The sequence below is a fragment of the Choloepus didactylus genome, chromosome 4, assembly GCF_015220235.1.
Source record: "Choloepus didactylus isolate mChoDid1 chromosome 4, mChoDid1.pri, whole genome shotgun sequence".
Taxonomy (NCBI): domain Eukaryota; kingdom Metazoa; phylum Chordata; class Mammalia; order Pilosa; family Megalonychidae; genus Choloepus; species Choloepus didactylus.
In genome coordinates this window covers 164,102,031-164,123,801 of record NC_051310.1, presented here as the reverse complement: position 1 = coordinate 164,123,801, position 21,771 = coordinate 164,102,031, and the positions used below count along the sequence as shown (strand labels likewise).

The following is a 21,771-nucleotide window of genomic DNA, read 5'->3' as shown; positions in this document are numbered from 1 at the left end:
TTCAATCATAAGCTAATAAAGACCTGAGGCAAGGCTCTGGGGAACAGATCTAGAGAACCACTGGAAAGGGCAAGTCATCAGCCGTGGTGACTGATTTGTAAGGCAAACCCCCCTCCCTTTGCATTTATCTAGTAGTTCTTCTGTCTCTAGAAGAAAAGTTAGAAAAGCTTGACTGTTTCAGATAAGCAAGGTAAAGATCTCCACTTTGACTTTTTTTTTTTTAAAGTTTGTGGCAAAGTAATGAGGACTTGAAAGTTATTTATATACAGGATACTGTAAATAAATATATCCTGGATATATATATATATGTGTGTGTATATATACACACATATATACATATATATATTATATACTGGATCGTGGTCTAGCCAGGGAAATGTTTCATTCTATCTATCTATCTATCTGTCTATCTATCTATCTATCTATCTATCTATCTATCTATCTATCTGTCACTCATCTGTCTTGGGAGACATTATTACCCCAAGGCAGAAACAAAATTAAGAGGACTGAACATCCATCAAAGAGTAGTAGGGCTATCTTTGCTTTCATGGCAGTGGGACTGGCAGAGAGGGTCAGTGCAGAGTTGAGAAGCGGGAGCTCCTTATCTTTTATTTCAAGTTCTCTTGAAATACCTTCTGAAGACACAACTATGAGGAAGGATCACAGGAGAGAGAAAGAGAAATGGAGGGAGGGAAGGATGCAGAGAGGGAGGGAAGGAGAGAATGAAGGAGGGGAGGGAATGTTTCAGGAGGGAGCTGAGAGTTGGAAATCATTTACAATTCACTCTATGGGCTGGAGTCATGTTGAGTTTACAAGGAAAGGTTCCCCTGATTTTCTTGAACCCTCCTTATTCATTGTTTTAAAATGTGTGAAGAGGTTTCTTATCCCATTTATTCCAGAGTTCCCTAAATACTACAATATATTAGACTAGCTTAAATCTTTGGAAGTGTTACCTGACAAGTCAGTATATTTAAGCAACATTCATGGGACATTTGTTGTGGGACAAGCTCCTGAAGTGTACAGGGCTGAACAAGAGAGATCCTGATGCTGAGAGGCTCATCTTAAAGTTATTATTATTATTATTTAGAATTTAGGGTACAGTTTTTGTTTATGCAGATTTGAAAAGTGGCACACATATGCTTGTCCTGGAAAAATTTTGATGACAGTTCAGCAAATATACTTATTTTCAGATAAATGTACCCTAAGTATATAGTGAATTATATAACTGCAGAATTATTTCTTTGATCTTTTGGTTTAGATGAAAAATCTAGTCTTGTTCTTTTGTATGTAACAATGTGTGAATATATAAGGTGTTATAGTAATTCCTTCTTTTTTGGAAATACTGTCCCAAGCTTTTATTTTTATTTTGTTTATTACTTTAATTTGCAAGCATGTAGCCTTGAAGGCTTGTAGCATATAAAGACGTATTTTCAGTTAGTGTACATGATTATTATTTGAGAGGGTAAGTAAATAATAGCAGTAGTTGACTTCACTTTGAAACACTGTTGCTTTCTGTTATCAAAGGAACCTTGAATACACAGACTGAAAAGAAGTTGTTTTGAAGCAAAGAACAGCATTCCAAAAGGAGAATTAATTTAGTCTCCTAGTATATCTTCTGCCTATACGCTCAAACTTTTTTTTAATAAACAATATTAATTTAGGGATGTGTGATGCAATTAATAAGACTGTCTATTCATTTTGGCTGTTATCTTATTAGAATGGTAATTTTTTTCTTGAATTTACTTAAATTGAGTAATATCATCTGTAAGACATATAGTTTTACACTACATGCCTTTGCACCATCATTTATCTGGCCAAAGAAATTGAGTGGATTTTAAGCAGAAGATGGCCTAATAAAGGAGTAACAAAGGTTAGTGCCTTGGTTTAAGAGCAGCATTGTTTGGCTTATAATTCTTTCACTTTCTTAATTGTACATCATTTTTCTCAGCAGTTGTGGTGTTATTTTTCCCTTTATTGTTAATTTTAGCTACTTTACTTCTGCACAGATTGAGATAGCTGGGATTAGTTTGCTGCTTCACCAGCCCAACACATGTGGAACAATAAAATCCTTTTAAGCTAATAATGGTCTTTTGGCGTTAGGTGTGTCTTTTTTTATTGTAATTTATATTTGGCCATATTGTATGCCTACTGATTTCTGATTTAATGATGCAGTACAGAATTTGTCATTTCATTATGTTATTCTTAAGTAATATAATTTTAATACTGTGTTTTAAAAATTTAATTTATTTTTAAGTTTACTCATATTAATAGATATTTTGGAGTTGTAGAGTATATACATATATATGAATATATGTGGTATATTTATAATATATACATATAGATGGAATGTATTATCTAAATGTGGTTTTTGAAACATAGTTTTAAAAGCCTTATTATCTATCCATATATCTCCTCCAGTTGCTGAAGTATTGTTTTATATTCTGTACTGTAGACTAAAAATATAGGGCCTCATATATCCACAATCCAAAAGGGAAACTCTGCATTATGTATTTTTATCAATGCACAGAACTGTACATCTTTCTCATAGATGTGTGATATTTAATTCTTCACATGGAGAATATCCTTTGAGCCTGTGAAGTTAAAGGCATTATGCCTCAGTCTTTGGTTGGGAAGATGTGGATGATTGACTATTTTGACAAATAGATGAATTAATTTGGGCCTTTAGCTTGAGGATTGAAATAAATTTGAAAGAATTTTCCGAGAAAAATACAGTGTTTGTATGGGGGACTGGAGAAATTATTAATAAAGTTCAAAAACTTGCCTTATAAAACCATACTTTATGACTCTATTGCTTGGTACCATCAGATGCCTATCACATCTATTAGTTAGATATATCTGTTATTATTACTGCCTTTTTTATGATGAGATGATTGTATGTAGGTCTTCACCAATTTATTCATGAATGACTGGTAATGACCTCACTAGGCAATATAAAATATTTTGTAAGTCTATATGATTTACCTAAGATTACTTTGAGGATTAAAGATAATATGTATAAATTATTTAACATTCTGGCTGGTAAATAAGTGAATATTAAATGGTATTATTAATAATCTAAGGCTGTGTAGACTAGCATACTATCTTGTTAACAAAAAAAACACATACTTTATTAGCTTATTCTTATTTCAGTACTTAAGTAAAATTGTGGTATTAAGAAGCAATGTGGCTGGCAGGCCCAGGTAACATTATTTTTTTTCCCACCTTTTGTAACAGGACAAACCTTAGAAATAGTTGTGTTTTGAAATATTTCCTTAAATCTCAACCTCTCAGAATTCCTTAAGAACCAATTTGATTCCAACCGAATGAAAAGCATGTTTGCTGATTCAAACATTGCTTTTTATTATTTTTGACAGAAAGTTGATTTTAATCATTTTCAATTGCAAGTAGCAAGTGTAATTCAAATGATATGTAATTTGATAAAAAAATAAAAAGGAAAATGTACAATATTTGGCATCATAATTATTCTCAACTCTTGTCCTCAAGAGACATCAAAAGTTCCTTTGCAAATAAGCCCTTGATATACGGAGAAAGGCACTTGGAAATGACTTATGGACATCATAGTTTGCTGTCAGGCTAGTTTCTAGAGAATGCTTGCTAAATTGTTAACATCTGATGAATAGCTAGTACAACATAGTTGGTTATGCATATGCTGAAGTATTAAATAGGGATGAGAAGGCAGATTTACTGGGAAATATTTAACAGTTTGGCTAAGCCAATTAGAAGCCTTTTTCTGGTCTTTTCACTAACTGCCACTTACCTCTCGTGGGATTCCATGCACCATTATAAAAGTTTAGACAATCACAATCAGGAATTATTCAACTATCTTTTTAAATAGAAAGGGTGTAATAGATAATTATATAATTGTATGAAATCTGTGTGTGTATGTGTATGTATATGTGTATTAGATTAGACTAGAATATGAATAAACCATTCACTAGCTCTCAAGATATACCAAAAAACCAGGATTTGTCAATCAAGACAGCAGAGCTGCACTCACACTGGATTAGAATTGGGTACAATTCAATCCCATAGGAGTTGTTGATAACATGAGTGGTTTTTTTTTTTTTTTTTTTTTTTTGAGCATTTTTTTTCTCAATCTTTCACAGTATCTTTTTATTTTTTATTTTTTAGCAGTTTTTTTGAGATACATACCCACATCATATAATCCATCCGAAGTGTATAATCAGTGGTTCACAGTATAAACTCATAGTTGTATATTCATCACAATTTTATGACATTTTCATTACTAAATTAATAACAACAGCAACAATAAAACAATTTTTAAAAAAACAGAGCATTACTGTATGGAGTAATGCTGACTTTCAGAGCTGCAGAACTCCATCTCTTAGTCTCAGGAGTCACACAGGCACCCAGAGTTCCAGGGAAATACCAGGTTATACACATAGAACACAGAATCTCAGCAGTTAAAAATAACCCTTAGAACTCAGGAACAAATGTGACTGCTGTAAGAGTTTACAATCTAGGCCCTAATTTTCTTATACGTATTTTCTAAATGAGACCATACAATATTTGTCTTTTTGTTTCTGGCTTATTTTTCTCAACATATTGTCCTTAAAGTTCATTCACTTCATTGCTTGCCTCACGACTCCTTTCCTTTCTGCAGCAGCACAATATTCCATGGTATGTGTATAGCACAGTTTGCCCTTCTATCCTCAGTCAGTGTACCCCTTGGCCACTTCCAATCATTAGCTATCATGAATAATGCCACCATGAATGTCAGTGTGAAAATGTCTATTCAAGTCCCTGCTTTCAGTGATTCTGAGTATATCCCTAGTAACTGGCTTGCCTAATCATATGGTGACCCTATATGTAGCCTCCTGTGAATTTGCTGCATTACCCTCCAGAGGGGCTGCCCATTCTGCTACCCTACCAACAATGAATAGGTATACTTCTCTCTCCACATTTTCTCTAGTGCTTGAATCTTTCTGTTTGTTTATTCATTTATTTATTTTGAATCTGCAGGTTTGGTTGAGAAATATTCACATAGCATATATTCTATACAAAATAAAAAATCAATGTCTCACAGTATCCACATGTAGTTGTACAATCATCATCACTCTTGATTTTAGACCAAATATTTTCATTGCTCCTAAGAGAAAAATAATGGATAGTTGCACCCATGCCACAGAGAAAACCCCCAACACCCTATAACTCATCCCCCTCTTCCCCCCTCCCATTTATTTACTCCTGGTATTGGTGTTGCACTAGTGAGGTATTCTTGTGAAATACAGTCCATAGATGCAATGGGTAGTTTTTCCCCTGTGGCACTTTATTATTAACTCTTTGAAAAGTGTAACATGAGCATTTTTTGTTTTGCTTTTATATTTGTTTGCTTTGTTTGTATGTGTTGGTATCACTAGTAAAAATAGATGATATTTTTAAAGGCAGTCCTCACCTTTTAATTTCCCAGTTGTTAGGGAGGTTTTGAAAATAAGATTTCATTTTCTCTAATTCTTTCCTAATGTTGGCATATGTTGAAACCAAACAAAACAATAAAAAAAAATATTCTCTTTCTATTGATAGCATTTAGATATAGAGAAAATGGCTATTTTGCTCACATATATCCAAAATTCTTTTTCATGTACAAGAATATGTGAAAATTTCCCCAGGAATTTCTCTGATACTGTCCATCAGATATATTTGTACTACTAAAACCCAACAATGACAGCACCACTTGAAATTACTTGGCAGCAGAGAAACCCACATTATGCTGTTCCTTACTCTGTCTTTCAGGTCTCACACAGAAAACAGATAATTAAATATACAATGCCTTTAATTATATGGCCACTCTGACTATTATGGAATATCATATAATTTAGATAGTTAGAAAGGTAAGAGTAAGTGTGAAAGCACCACATATTGAGACACAATTATGCCTGTCCAAATTTACAGCTTCTTGTATAGAAGTCTCTTCCAAAGTTACAAAAAGGTTTTATTTGGCTAAACCTAGACACTTGATACAGTAGCTAAGCGATGTTGGCAAATAGGAAGATTAGATTTTTAAACATGCAAGCATGCAGGAATATTATCTAGCTTATTATGGTGAAAAAAAACTTTATGCATCCTTCACTGGTTCTTTAGAGACTGTACTAGTTAAGCCACTGATTGATGAAGAATCTGTTAAATTTATTGCTTGTATTTAGGAAGAGTTTTAAGAATTTCTTAATGCCTCTCTCCTTAATTGTCAGCAGCCACTTTTTTCACATATATATATCATAAAATATGAATGAACAGTATGACTGTGATAATGAAAATATGAGTTAAAAGTATGAATGTGCGTAATAAATGGTATTGTTGATAATCTAAGGCTCTGTAGACTAGTAGACTGTCTTGTTAACAGAAGAAACATACTTTAGCTGGTATTTTGTCTGACTTATTTTGGTAAGAAGAAAAATCATTTTTATGTACCCTTGTCTGGTTCATATTGATGGAGGTACTATGTCAAATGTTTGAAGTGTTATACCTTGAGATGTGAAGCTTGCTTAAGTATAAAAGTTATCTTTAGGTTTAATTTGATTTTTTTCCTACATCCAATGTTTCTACAATTAGGTGACTTTCTCAACTTGAGCAGTTACTCAATTTATTGTGAAAAGCGTAAAGAGATTGATTATTTGCAGTGATGCAAATATTACCATCCTCGTGGACCTTTTCATTTTTGTCACTATATTAACTCTGCTTAGGAATTACATGCTATACATGTTTTTGAGAAAGCGTTGACATTATTTCACATGATGTCTATAAACTCAGAGAGATGAGGAGGGATAGGAGTTGAAGGGGCAGTTAAAAAGTAGAAGTAAAGACCACAATAATAGTAAATTGAAAAGTGCAGAAAGATAGGACATTAGATTTAAAGGCCACCACATCTTATTTCCAGCAGGTGTTGCAGCCCCTGTGAGGCTGAGCAATTTGACTTAAAGGTTAGCACTGTCTGAAAAGACATTAGGAGCATCTAGTCAAATTGCGCATATAGTATATATTTTTGGCTTCTGGGCTCTAAGTAAGTGGTTTTGTATATTTTTGCAAGTTAATATTCAATCTTTTTATAGCTCTGGTTGTTGGAAATACCTTTCTCACATTGAGTTCTTTTTTAACTCTGCAGTCATGAGGTGATCCTTCAAGATTCTAACCCATATTCCCCAAAAAACCTATAGATAATTGACAGTTGTTTTTTCAGCCGTGATATCTGGCTTTCAGTAACCTCATCATCCTCTGGCTCAAATTTTCAGTGTCACTCTTTAAAAAATATAGGGAAGGACCGTCATTTAACTTCCTGTCCTGATGGTATACCAGAAGGACCAGTTCGTGCTCAGCAGCATGTGCTTTTGGAAGGAGGCCACCCTGGTCTCTTTCTCATAGTTACCTGACTCTCTGTCCAGGTCTCAGGTTTCCCCTCCATAAAATGGGGATAGAATCTGTTTCAAAAGGCTACTAGTAAGTAAGTCAAAAAAAAGGGGAGACATAAGACATATATACATACCTCTTAACATTTATTGGGAGCTTAGTATGTGTCATGCAATATGTTACTTCTTTCCTTAAAAAAATCCATTTATCTTTTCTTTTAAAACTAACTCCAGGTGGGTAGGTTTTCTATAGTCACACTCTGCAGTTAATGACACATTTTTTTTTTTTCCCATCAGCCTGCATAAGGCTCCTGTAGTGTTTTGATTTATTTTGTTTCATTATTTATTTCAAACCAGTTGTTGGAGGTACCATGGCATGTATGAAATGTTATACATTGAGACTGTTGAAGCTTGTTTTAGTATACAGAGTTTATCACAGAAGTAATAGATGCTTAAGATTCAATTAAAAGAGTATTAAACATGCTAAGTAATGATCTGAGTCTGTTTCCTTTTTCATAAATCATGGAATAAAAAGAATCTGAATATAATTAATGTCTGATTTGATAAGATATGTCACAGACAAAGATAAATTTACAAAGCAAATAAAACGGTAATTTGTTCATATATGAAATCTGTATACCATTAAATGAGCTTGCTTTTTCTGTATTTTTTGTAAATTAAGTTGATTATAAAGTAAGAATTTTTGCTCAAAATTTATTTGACCAGATTTATGTTGATATAAACATCAAATTTTCTTAAAAAGAAAAATATTTCCCAAAATTATTGATAAAGATTAATCCATTAGGTTAAGGTGTTAATAAAGATTTTTAAATTGTCAGCTTAAAAACTGTATATACCAAAAAATCGAAACCTTTTCCTATGGGTGTAAGGTTGACAAAGTTTCAGGGCCTCCTCTAGAAAAGTTGGTAAGTGGCAGAGGGCCTTGAGCAGGCATATCTCCTTACAGAAACAATGGCCCACCGCAGGAAGCCTCCAGGAACAAACTCTTCCGGTACTTACTGTGTGGGCCAGTGGATTTCTTGGCTTCTTCTCACTTGTCATCCCTGGTTCTCACAGCAGTCCTTCACATTGGTAATCTTATCTCCATTTTAAGGATGAGGAAACTAAGGGTCAGAGAGGTGGAATCATTTACCCCAAGTCACGTAGCTACAAAGTAAGCAGCAGAGCCACTGATATTTTATTTGCTTTGCTACAGCCTATTCTAAGAATAGGGAGGGCTGTGATGGCCACCCATCTAGCAGAGTGTTTGGGATTATCAGATTATGGAGGAAAATGTTAAACTTCCTGTTACGTTGGCTGAAATTTACTTAAAAATGCTTCAGTTTAGTGTGATATTATGAATATATTAACTTGAATTATTCCTTATTCTGGAAGGCTTCCTTCCTCTGGAATTCATATCCCAATAACGATCAGGTAGAATTTTAGTCACTTTGGAGGCCAGTGCTACAAGGCTTCTCTTACTGGTGACTAGCCCATCTCCCAGCCTTTGTTAGTGGCTAGATCATCCTCCAGGCATTGATAGTTAATTTAGTGAATGTAAGAAATGGGCACTCTTTGGGGAAATAGTGATGTTAAAGATATGTGATTTCTTAATGAAATCATATATCTTTAGAGACACTCCCCTACCTTCCATGACTAGGGAATAAGAAGCTTGTATGAATATGTAGGTGTGTCTTGGGAGGATTTTTAGTTACTGATGTCATCTCTTTAAGGAACAGAATTCTCCCTTAGAAATATTGTCAAGACTACACCCCAAGGACTATGCAGTTTGTCATATGAGCTGTAATGTGCCTACTTGTTGCTATGTTTGTTTTATAAATATAGGTGTAGCAGGATTTGGTTTGAGACTTGCTTTCATTATGTGCTACTAACAAGGTTTTGGGGATAAGTAGTCATCACCCACCTTTAAATTTTCAGACACTACTGTTATTTATCCAAAGAACAAACTTACTGTGTGTGATTAAGTTTGCCTAGGTTGTTTCACAACCATCCCTTCCAGTGAGATGAGGATGCAGAGGTGTTTTGGAAGAAGTGATAAGACTTGTGGATGAAAGGAATCTTGGTTAGTGACCAGTATATATAAATGAATCATTTCTTCTTGAATATTAGGTTGATTCTGAACAGATTTCGAGAAAACAAATAACTAATGATCCTTTAGAAAGGTGCCTTTCAGTGGTTGCTTTCATCTGAGAAGTTGCATTTGGATGGACCATTTGCTAAGGATCTTAGTCTGCAAATACAGTTTCTCTTTTTTAAATGTTTATTTGCTTATTTGTGGTAAATTATGAACAAACCCACCCTAAGGCAAATTTCCTCCCACTCATTGCAGATGATCAGTCATGGTAGTACTACCCAATCCAAACTGTGAATTGCCTTGAATTCCCTTGCATTGCTTGTGTGCAAGGGTAAGGCAAACAGTTACCCTGTAGGTTTATTGTGCTGTCTTGGGGTTTAGAAAAATGTAGATGTATGTGTAGGTAGACATGATTTGACCTAAAGTATATCTAGGATCTAATTTGATTCTAAAAATTTTTAAGTACAGACTTTATTTTAGCTATAGTGTTAGGTCCTGGGATCTCTATCCTGACGGACTACTGGACAGTGTATAGTAAGGAGTTATTCATTCCTAATGCACTAGAAAAGATGTCTGAAGCATTCCATCTCTTTGATAAAATACTTGGATCTTTTGCAGCTTTAATATAATGGATAAATTCATGCAGGAAATCTCTTTTGGCATGACTACTGGTGGTCCTCTGGCTAACAAAAAGACTGTGGACCTGTCCAACTCTTTTCGAGTTTACTAGGTGTCTACTAGACCAGTACTGTATCTTGCAAGCCTTGTCTTGAGATAACCCATCTCCCTAGCTAGTAGGACATACCGTAGGCAGCAATTCTTGCTCCAAGAGTAGTAATATGGATAACTGATGGATATATTCTACTTTACCATATAGCAGTGCTGGGAAATAATTGATTAGTTTCTGAGTATCCCTGGACAGGACAACACTATGTCCTTCTCTGCGACAGATGCTAACTTCATCTACTAATATAAAATGAGCTATTGTCATTTGGGATATAGAATGTTTAAATAAATCTAATAGTTTACATGATCTTTGCTTTTATTCATTTCTTTGCAGAGAGTAGGGAGCAAAAGTAAATATGCAGTTAAGATGGAATAAGAGAGAGGAGTTTAGATTTTTTTTTAGGGTGATCAAATGCCCAACTTGTCCAGTACAGTCCCAGTTTATGCCATAGTCCTGGCATTCTTTAAAAATATATGCTCACTCTAGACAAAATTGATGGAGTTTTAAGTTAAAAAAAACAAACAACCATCATAAACAGAAAGAAAAATCTTACTTACCACAGACTTTTTATTACCTTTTGTCCAGCAACCTTTGTAAGATTTAAAGATCAAAGCAAAACTTATATTTAGAGTTTATTTCATCAAAACAGTAATCGGATTATATGTGGTAACCATGTCATTTTGAGTAACTTCTCTAAATGGAATCTTAAGCTAAAAACAGAAAACAGCAAAGCTTCTGTATTCAAAGATAAAAAACAACCAACACTTAGAATTGATTTCATGAACTTATTGGTTAGATGATCAGATATTACTTTTAGCATAGTAGTATCTAGAGAAAGTTTCACTCTATTTTCTAATCAACTGATACAAATTAAGTCACTACAAAAGGCACCATAAATTTTTGTGACAAACAACATATAACTTTGTTTATTCTGTCATTGTTCTACCTCACTAATTTCATGGCTTGGTTCCTGACCACATTACCTTTTATTCTATGGGAATCACAGAAACCCACAATTTCTCTAAGAAAGAACATCAAACGTTGATATTATTAACATTCTGCCAATTGATTAGCATAAGAGATGACAAATGAAATTGTATAATAGCTTTGGGGGGTGGATACAGCTAAACATTTTGCATGAATTTCAGTTATTTCTCACAGTAATTCTATGAGGTATGTGCTTTTTTATATTCATTTTACAGATAGAGGAAATAGGCACAGAAGTTAAATAACTTGCCCAAGGTCACATAGTAAGCATTGGAGCCAGGGCTCCAATTTAACTGGCCTGACTCCGGAGTCTTTGCTCTCAGTGATCATGTTCATCCTGCCTTGATTAATACAAATAAGTGTACAGAAAGGCCTGCCGTGAAGCTTCAGCACTCTTGGCAACCATCACAACAGTAAACACACTCAGATGCAGAGAGATAACACTATTTATCATAGTTTCAAATTACACTTTGTTGTGTTCTCACCTCTGGAGAAAATATAACATGAGCCTATAATAAATAATAACATGGTTTGCAAAGAAAGAGAGAAAACAAACTGCACACAAATGCCCTCGATGATTTAGAAAACTTGTTTTTATTTCAAATGTAGGCAAACAAAAATTAAAAACAAAATTTTATCTGATTTTGGAAATTGTGTTGTCCCAAATTAACAATATGTAGGCTGAAATTCCCAGGTTCTTAAGATGTTGATGGGCATAACTAGGTGAAGCAAATATCTGTTATACCTATTACTCTATACTTGGTTTTTGTTGATGAATATACTATTGAAGTAATATTAAGAATTTTAGGTTCAGAAAGCTCAATGTTAATTGTATGGCCCCTGAAAAATAATGCAAGTCAGTGGATCTAAAACCATTTGAAATGGAACTTAATTTTGCATAATAATTTCTGTTTAGAATTTTCCCCACATAGGAAAGTATAATTTCTGTAATTCAATTAAATAAGTAATTGCTTTTCTTTTATTTTGAAAGTTACAAAGTTATGACGTGGTAGGCTGAATAATGACACCCCAAAACTTCCAGTTCCTAATCCCTTGAAGCTGAGACTGTATGGCAAAAGGGACTTTGCAGATGTGGTTAAGTAAAGGATTTTGAGATGGGGACATTGTCCTGGATTATCTGGTTGGACTATATCTAATCACCTGAGTTCTTAAAAGCAGACAATCTTCCCCACTGCGTCAGAGAGATGAGACTGGAAAGAGGGATAAGAGGTGCATGAACAAATTTGCTGTTGCTGACTTTGAAGATGGAAGAAGTCAGCCCAGGGCCAAGAAACAGGAGGAGTCAGAGGCAGAGTAGTAGGAGATGTGAAGACAGAAGCAAGAGGTTTTAGGGATTCTAGGAAGGAGTCACAAGCCAAGTGTGCCGGTTTGAATGTATTGTGTCCCCCAAATGCCATTATCTTTGTGGTCTTGTGGGACAGACGTTTTGGTGCTGGTTAGATTTGCTTGGAATTGTCCCACCCAGCTGTGGGTGGTGACTCTGGTGGGATACTCCCATGGAGGTGTGACCCCACCCATTCAGGGTGGGCCTTGATCAGTGGAGCCATATAAAACATGCTGACTCAAAGAGACTGGATGCAGTGCAGCTGTGAGTGATGTTATTTGAAGAGGAGCAAGCTTGCTAGAGAGGAATGTCCTGGGAGAAGCCATTTTGAAACCAGAACTTTGGAGCAGACGCCAGCCATGTGCCTTCCCAGCTAACAGAGGTTTTCCGGACGCTATTTGCTATCCTCCAGTGAAGGTACCCGATTACTGATGTGTTACCTTGGACACTTTATGGCCTTAAGACTGTAACTGTGTAGCCAAATAAACCCCCTTTTTATAAAAGCCAGTCCATCTCTGGTGTTTTGCATTCTGCAGCATTAGCAAACTAGGACAGATTTTGGTACCAGAGAAGTGGGGTGCTTTTGCTGCTGAGTTTGCAAATACCAAACATGCTGGAACGGCTTTTTAAATGGATAAGGGGGAGTTTCTGGAAGAGTTCTGAGGAGCTTGATAGAAAAGGCCAAAACTGCTTTAAAGAGACAGTTTGTGGAAATATGGACTCTAAAGATACTTCTGACGAGGACTTGAACAGAGATGATCAATGTGTTGTTGTGAACTGGAAGAAAGGCGATCCTTGTTTTAAAGTGGCAGAGAATTTGGCAAAATTGAATCCTCGTGTCAGATGGAAGGAAGAATCTGAAAGCAACAACCTGGAATACTTAGCTGAGGAGATCTCCAGACTACGTGTGGAGGATATACCCTGGCTTCTCCTTGCAGCTTATAGTAAAATGCGAGCAGAGAGAGATAAACTTAGAACTGAACTCTTGGGTTCCAAGAAACCAGAAACTGATGGCTTGGAAAATTACAGGCTTCCAGGGGGTGGAATCCCAGAAGCTACAGCCCAATGTGAGGATGTAACCAAACATGGAACCCAGCCGCCATTTCAGTACAAGCCAAGATTGGAAAAGGAGTTAAGCAGAAAGGATTTGTGGAAAATCCTATTGTCTGATGGCTTTGACCCCTGCATGCTTCATGCAAAGCCAACAGAATTTTTGCGAGATCTTTATAGACAGAGCCATTGCCGGTCTGGACTGGAGGAGACAGACAAGGAAAAATTAAAGGAAAAATCTCTTCAAAGACAGAGCCATGGAGGTTGAGGTCTGGAGTCAGGAGGTCTCGGGCTGGGAGAGCGGAGCAGCCCACATGCATGGAAAGGGTGAGTTTGCCCTGGAGGTCAAGGGCGGGCTTTCCGCCTCGATGCTCTGGAAGAGTTTTGCCACCTCAGGTCCCAAAGAGGGTGGAGCACATTTCCAGGGAATTGAGGAGAGCCTGGCTGCCACCCCACTGTTCTGAAGGGGTTGAGCATGTGCCCCGGAGATGGAAGGGAATCCGGGAGCTGCCCCGAGGTTTGAGGAGGGTGGAGCCGAGAAGGTGGTCTCCCCAATGTGTGGATATGCTGGAGCACTCACCCAAGCATTTGGAGAGGAAACAGCTGCCAAAAAGGCCCTTGGGAAGGGTTAGGCTCCTGCTCTCTCAAGCCCCAAGGATGCAACATTGTTCTGTAAATGACTCTTGGACTTTGAAATCTAATGGAGTTTGTCCTGCGGGTTTTAAGAACTGTTTTGCTCCTGTTAACCCTGTTTTCCTTACTGTTTCTCCTTATGGCAATGGGAATGTTTATCCTATGAATGTCCCTCCTTTGTATACTGGAAGCATGTAACTTGTTCTAAGTCCACAGATCCAAGCTAAAGGAAAAGTATGCCTTAGGACTGACCACGCCTGTATTTGATTTTGATGGGATTTTGTACTTAACTTTTGTTACTGAAATGGTTTAAGTTTTTATGATATTGTGATGAAATGAATGTATTTTGTATTTGGAAAGATAATGTCATTTTGGGGTCCAGGGGGTGGAATGTGCCGGTTTGAGTGTATTGTGTCCCCCAAATGCCATTATCTTTGTGGTCTTGTGTGGGGCAGGTGTTTTGGTGATGGTTGGGTTTGCTTGGAATGTGCCCCACCCAGCTGTGGGCAATGATTCTGATGAGATGTTCTCATGGAGGCATGGCCCCGCCCATTCAGGGTGGGCCCTTATCGGTGGAGCTATATAAATGAGCTGACTCGGGAAGAAAGAGAGTGCAGCTGGGAGTGATGTTTTGAAGAGAAGCAAGCTTGCTAGAAAGGAATGTCCTGGGAGAAAGCCGTTTTGAGGCCGGAGCTTTGGAGCAGACGCCAGCTGCCTTCCTAGCTAACAGAGGTTTTCTGGACACCACTGGCCGTCCTCCGGTGAAGGTACCCGATTGCTGAGGTGTTATCTTGGATGCTTTGTGGCCTTAAGACTGTAACTGTGTAGTGAAATAAACCCCCGTTTTATAAAAGCCTGTCCATCTCTGGTGTTTTGCATTCTGCAGCATTAGCAAACTAGGACACCAAGGAATACAGACAACCCCTAGAAGCTGAATAAGGCAAGGAAATAGATTCTCCCTTCAGTCTCAAGAAGGAACTAGCTCTGCCCACAATTTATCCCAGAGAAATTGATTTTGGATTTCTGATTTCCAAAACAGTGAGAGAATGATTTTGAATTGTTGTTTTTTTTTTTCACTATAATTTGTGATAATTTGTTACAGCAAAAATGAAAAACTAATATGCCATGTATACTGCAGAAGAGGTGAGAAACTCAGACAAGCTCCAAAAGTGATTGTGCTACTGAGATGCCACAGTTAAGGTTTTTGGTGAAAATCTTCTCAGATTATTTTCCCTATAATTAAATATACTCCTCATACCTTGCATATGGTTTTAATTGCTGTTTTTATTTGGTACTATGTGTCTGTAAATTTTTAAATATAAAATTTTCATTGAATTTAAGGGTGATTTTTGTATGAAGAAAAGATTTTCCAGATATTTACTTTGGTTTTAGTTTAATATTCAGGTTTTTAAACTTTTGGTTCAAACGTTAGTTCTTAATCATTCTGGTATAAGTTACAAATATATATCTGTGTTAATGTTTGGCAGATTTTAACTATCATATTTAAGGGCCTTTGAAGAATTGAATTAATTATTGGTTCCCTTATCCAATTGTTTAGATGCCTTCAAGTATTTTAAATTTCATTTCTTAATTTAATGTATTTGATTTCTTTTAAAATACCACCATCATCTGCTTGATAAATCTTTACATTTCTTATGTTTATACATTAATAAATTGAACTTATACATATGATAAAGTTTAGGTTTTCAAATACCATACATAAAAGCCAAAATCAGTTACTTAATTATATGTATATAATATTCATAAAAGTGTTAATATTATGGTTTTGGTTCTCTTACACTTAATTTAATTTCAAATCTTTCCATTTTTGAAAGGTGCTTTTTCACCCATGATATAATTTTGTGATCCTACACTACTTGTGGCATTCTCTTCTCAAGTAAATTTTACAGTGGTCTTCTTAGCTCGGTTGAGATGACAAAAGCACCAGTGCTTTTAGCTGAGATAAAGAGTAGTTCTTGTCAGCAGTGTAAATCAATTGCACACAGTCCTCTTACTGCCAGTGATTCCATCACTTCAAGAAAGGAGGTAATCATTCATCCCACATCCCTTGATTCAGTTTATATTTTACTGAATAAAAAATATATAAAAACATACATTTTGAGTTGAAAGTCTCTTATTCCTACCTTTACTGATCATTTGATTGGACTTTGAGTTTCTTTAGCTCTTAAGATAGGTGAATCCCTTTTCCATTTATGCTAAAGACCTTTGAACTTAATGGAATAATACATTTTTCATATTCTTTATTTCTCTGAGGGTCACATAATTCTTTCAGATGTTAAATATGTGATTAAAAGTTAGCATTCTCTCATAGGTTTGTCTGACCATTTAATATCAATTTATAGGTTCAATGTTCTAACAGAACATCTTCCCCTGTAAATCAGAGTTATGGCACCATTTTTTAATGTCTGAGTGGAATCGGTACATGGATTTATCATAATATTAACCTTTCCCCTATTCTTGGGTATTTAGTATTCTTTCAGTTATTTTAAACATCCCTATACATATATCTCAACATATTTTGTCTGCATAAATATATAATAGCTATATTTTAACTTACTCTGATACTGTCTGCTAATATACCTGAGATTAATATTTAGATTATAGTTCTTCCTTCAGAATGATAGCAATTCTGTGCTTTCTTCAGTTTGAATATGACAAGTGTATAGGGTTTTAGTTTTTTCTTTTTGTTTAAAGAGAAAAATCGAGTGAAGTAATCCACAAGTTGCAGAATAAACTGTCAGATTCAATAGCCAATGCAAATCTATTATCAGGTAGACTATATATGAAGTATATGTAGCAAATTCTCAGCAGTTTAACACTGTCTGTTCTCTTGCTTTCGTAACATTGATCTGATATTTTCTCTGAATATCACAATTCACTTAGGTCTTTTCTAAAGCAGCTTGAACAACACACATTCCTGTAAATATTTAAGGCAATTCCATGGATTTATGTATTAAAAGTAAAATTTCTCCTCTAGTGTATTCTTCTCTAGTTTGTTGTACACTATAGTGTTCTTTAGAAACCTGGAATACAAAAAACTAAGGTTTTAAAAAATGTGAATGTGAGGGTCATCTTTGACATGTTTGTCTTTCCCCAAAAGGCCTTTCTTTTGCAAAAGAAACAATTGCATTGTTTATTACATACTGCAGAGCTGTCTTTGGTAATTTAAAATATATTTTAATCAAAGAAAATTTGATCTACACACGAAGGAGCATCTTTGTCGGCTAAATTAAATATGATTGGACAAATCACATAAGAGTGTAAATACCATGAAAGCAGGGATCTCTGCCTGATTTTTTACTGTTACACTAAGTGATTGAATGAATGAATGATTTGTCCCCTTATTTTCTGGTTATTTTCTTAAGAACAGAATTGTGTAGTCAAAGTGAGTGCAAATTAAGACTTTTACTATATCTGGGCTATTTGCTTTCTAAGAATTACTCGTTTCCACCTTTGGTGCATAATTGTTATCAAAATAATTTTTTTAAGTGATTTGGGAAATAAGGTGTACCTAGGAAGAATGTTGGACTGTTATTTGAGGAAACAAACAAATAAAAAACCCCGGGATTTGGGTCTCCTGAGGCATTGGCATTCTTCTCATCTTAACTGGGCCATGGATTTAGAATTGGTGAATGCCTTCCTTCCTGAAAACATTTTATGGTAGGGCCTGAATAAATATTTGTTGAATTGAATTGAGTTTCTGGAGCAGAAGGAGTCTTTTGTAGTTGTTAGTGGTTACCTAGTTGAAATATTATGAAAGATACTTCAAGGTTTTACTTGTCAAATCTCAGCCTAATTTACCTGTAGATTATAAGTACGTAATTTTGCAAATAATAAGAAGCCTGACATGTAAAAATACAGTGGTGGGAGAAACAGTGATGCGGAGGAAAGAATAATGTTTTTTTGAGAAAAACATCAAAATATCACAAACTCAAACAATGTTAGCTGTTAGCTGGAAGTCCCTTTGTTTTGTTTTGCTTCCCACCTGCCTGTGAAGTGGATTTGAGAGACTCAGATGGGCTGACAGGGAACGTTCAGTGGGGCGGCCTCCAGCAAAGAACTTCTTTAATAGTCAATAGTCACTAGTTTGGCTGCTTTGATGTGAGTCAGTAGGATTACAGTTTAAAAATATTTACCTTTTCTCTGCTTCCTGCTAATTCTTAACTTTAGTTACTTTAACTTTTTACATCTCAATTACTATGTTTTATATTTCTTATTAAGTTATATTTCAGCTTTTTAAATGGTATAAATGATACTTCTTATTAAATCAGATTTCAGCTCTTTAAATCATTTAAAATTTTGTTTATTTTTAAAGATAATTTTAACTCATACTTTCAATACTTATTTACCATGTATCAGCTGAGTGTTAATTATATATCTATATCTATCTATGTGTGTGTGTGTTTCTTATCTTTCTTTCTGGGATTTAAGTTTAGTCTTTTCCTAATTCTTTTCATTTTATCCTCTTATTAATTTTAGCTTGGCAATTCACATTTACACCTCGTGTGTTTAAAATTTTCAGCTCTGCTGGCTTTATCTTTTTTTCTTCATAATTTATTTCTGAATACCTTCTTAAAGCCATCTTGGGACGTTCTTAAATGTCTCATTGATTTTCATGAGTTAATTTTTCTCTAGAGTCATAAGGTCCACATATATATTTGATTTTCTGGAACCCTGTAGTTTGTTAGCATAACATCCAGTTCTTGGAGGAGGAATCTGTGGTCTCCCAAATACATAACCGCTGTATTTTGGGCAAACAGTTGCACGCTGTAAGTCCGAAGTGAGTGCAGCCACTACACTCACTCCTGGGAGGGCTTCCCCTAGTCCACGGTGGGGAACCAGGGGGTGTTCAAACCCCTATATTACTCATCCATGGGAAGTTGCGTATTAGTGATTTTGCAGCCATGTGTCTAGGTCTGTTGGTAAACTGTCTTGCTTCTAAGCTGCCTTTTACCAGGAGAACAAACGTGGATTTTCACTACTGGCCAATGGTTATTTAAAGTCATCAAGTGTGGGCATTTTACGAGTGGGGCTACTGATGTACAAAGAGCTTTTCTCCTATTTATTTTCTGATTATTGGCTATTGCCTCCCAAAGTCCTTAGATTGCAGGGACATGAAAACTAGAGTCCTTGGAGGGAAACTTGATCACATTTTAGGAATTAGGCTAGTTAGAACACTCTTGATGGTGCTGTGTGTCCTGCCTACCTTTTCCCTTCGAGAGTTTTCTGTTCGGCTCCCCTAAAGGTTCGGTCTCTCATCTTGAGGGGGTCCGTTTCACAGACTAGTGATCAGTGTGACTATGCACCTAAAAAATCAACTTTAGGAAGTGACGTCATGCTTCTGCCAGACCCAGAATACAATTAACCTGTCTCCAGAAAAAGTAAACAATGTCCTCACAAATTATTGATTTATTGACCTTTTGTCCAAACTGATTTCCAACAGAAAAATTTAAGTCTGGGTGTTTTAGCCACAGTAGAAGCAGTCAGGATTTAGATACTGTTCTTGTACCACTTCTCTTAACCGGTAATAATTTTAAATTGCTTTTAGGTTTCATTAATCTTTTCTTGGCTTGGACAAAAACCAATTGTGAGCTAAGTTATTTGAGCTTAGCAAAGAGCCCTGGTTATTTAAGCTTCATTATAACCTGCTATGTAAGGAGATCACTGGCATAAAAAACATCAGTAGGAATCAATTTCTGATAGATCAGTTAAAAGAAGAGCAGCTATTACTCTTATTATTTATCCTTCATAAAACTAACATTTATAAAGCTGTTACTAGGCACTCTTTTAAGAGTCCTATAGACTTATTTAATTTGCAGAAGAACCCAAGAGGTAGATATTTACTTTTACCTTCATTTTACAAGTAAAAAAATTGGGGCACAGAAAGGCAAACTACTTGCTCAGGATCACGTACACAGTACCTGGCAGAGTTGTGATTTAAGTTTAGGCATTTGGTCTCCAAAATTTATATACTCAATCATTATACTGCATATAGAACTTCTTAAACATTTCCAAGTAGAGTAAGATATCTGAAAACAATGGTCATTCTTCCCTTTAACTTGTTTCTTAATCATTTGATAGTACTTTTGAATGTGCTGGTGCCTGTTTCCTCCCATAGAGAAAAGACAGACAATATTTTTCCATGACAGGATAACTTTTATTATTTGGTGTTACAAAGAGCCCAGACAGGAGACTGACCATGTAAAGAAAGACAGGATTTCCATCGACTTTTCTAAATCTAAATTAATTATGCTAGCAGATATTTCCAGCTTGTATTTGGTTTATAAGAAGCAATCACATTAAATATATATATAATACACAAAAATATGTATATGTATATGTACCTATACATTTTAAGTTTCTTGGTATCCCTTTCACATATAGTTTATCTTGAAGAATACATTAAGAATAGTACTGTACAAAGTTAGACCTTCTTCAGAAACTTTATTAAATTTTTATTTTCATTTTTAAATTATGGACTCCATATACCCATCACCTACCTTCAATAATTATAAAATATAGCCAAATTTGTTTCATTAGTAATTAACTTCGTATTTCCCAAACATCACCCCTCTATCCTTTTCTCCCTAGGTTATTTTGAAATTAAATATTAAGATTTTCTTTTTTTTTTTTTAATTCAAGGAGTGGAGAGTTTTTAGAATGAGTTTTTGGAGAGAATCCTGGCCTTGCAATTTGTACTCTCTCTCAGGGGGGATGCCTTGCATTCAGATGCTTAGCTTTTTTAATGCTCCTTACATTTTACAAAAAACTTCCTTCAATTATATTGTCTGTTAAGACATGTGCTTCTCTATTCAACTGGCAAGAAAGAAAAACTACACTCCAGGCATTACACTGATGCTTGCTACTTAGCCATGTCTTGTGTGAGAGAGACAACCTTCAAGAGGAATTGCTTGAAAAGGACATACAGCCCATCCATTCTTCCAGATATTTTAAATTTCATTCCTGGATCAAGTTATATTGAAGAGTTATGGGTCAAAAGGCATCATATTTGTCAAATGCACAATTATTTGTGGTGATGCCATTAACCCATTTCTAGGTTTTTTAGACCAGATATAAAAGTCAGATCAATGTAAGGCCAATGAATTGTTCATTATAGTAGACAGTCTTCTTTATGAGCAACCTAGAGGAAAGTTTCCTCTTAAATCTTAATTCCAAGAATAGTTGTTCCTCTCCTGAGACAGTCCTGTGTTTAATCCTGTGCTTTTAATCTCGTTGACAGTGTGAAGTGTGTAACTAACATTTTTACATTTTGAATTGACTGCCCTAAAGGATAAAGCCAAATTTGGGGTCCAAAGAACAGGTGTATAGGTTGTTATATCATGGTTTTAAGTTTTGTTTCTACTTCCCATTTCTTCTCTTTCTTTTTCCTTTTTCAGTGAAGACAAAATATAGCCAAGTTAACAAAAATCCTAACAATAGTTAGTTATAGCTGGTTTGGGGTAAGGGAGATGATTTTATTTTTTCTTTTCCCTTTTCTAAATTTCCTACAATTATTCATGGTTATAAAATT

At 35.4% G+C, this 21,771-nt stretch overlaps 1 protein-coding gene across 4 annotated transcripts in view; it reads left to right on the top strand.

Moving 5' to 3' along the window:
- PRKD1 (protein kinase D1) overlaps positions 1-21,771 on the top strand; it is a 313,038-nt gene that overhangs the window by 2,464 nt on the left and 288,803 nt on the right. The window lies entirely within an intron of this gene.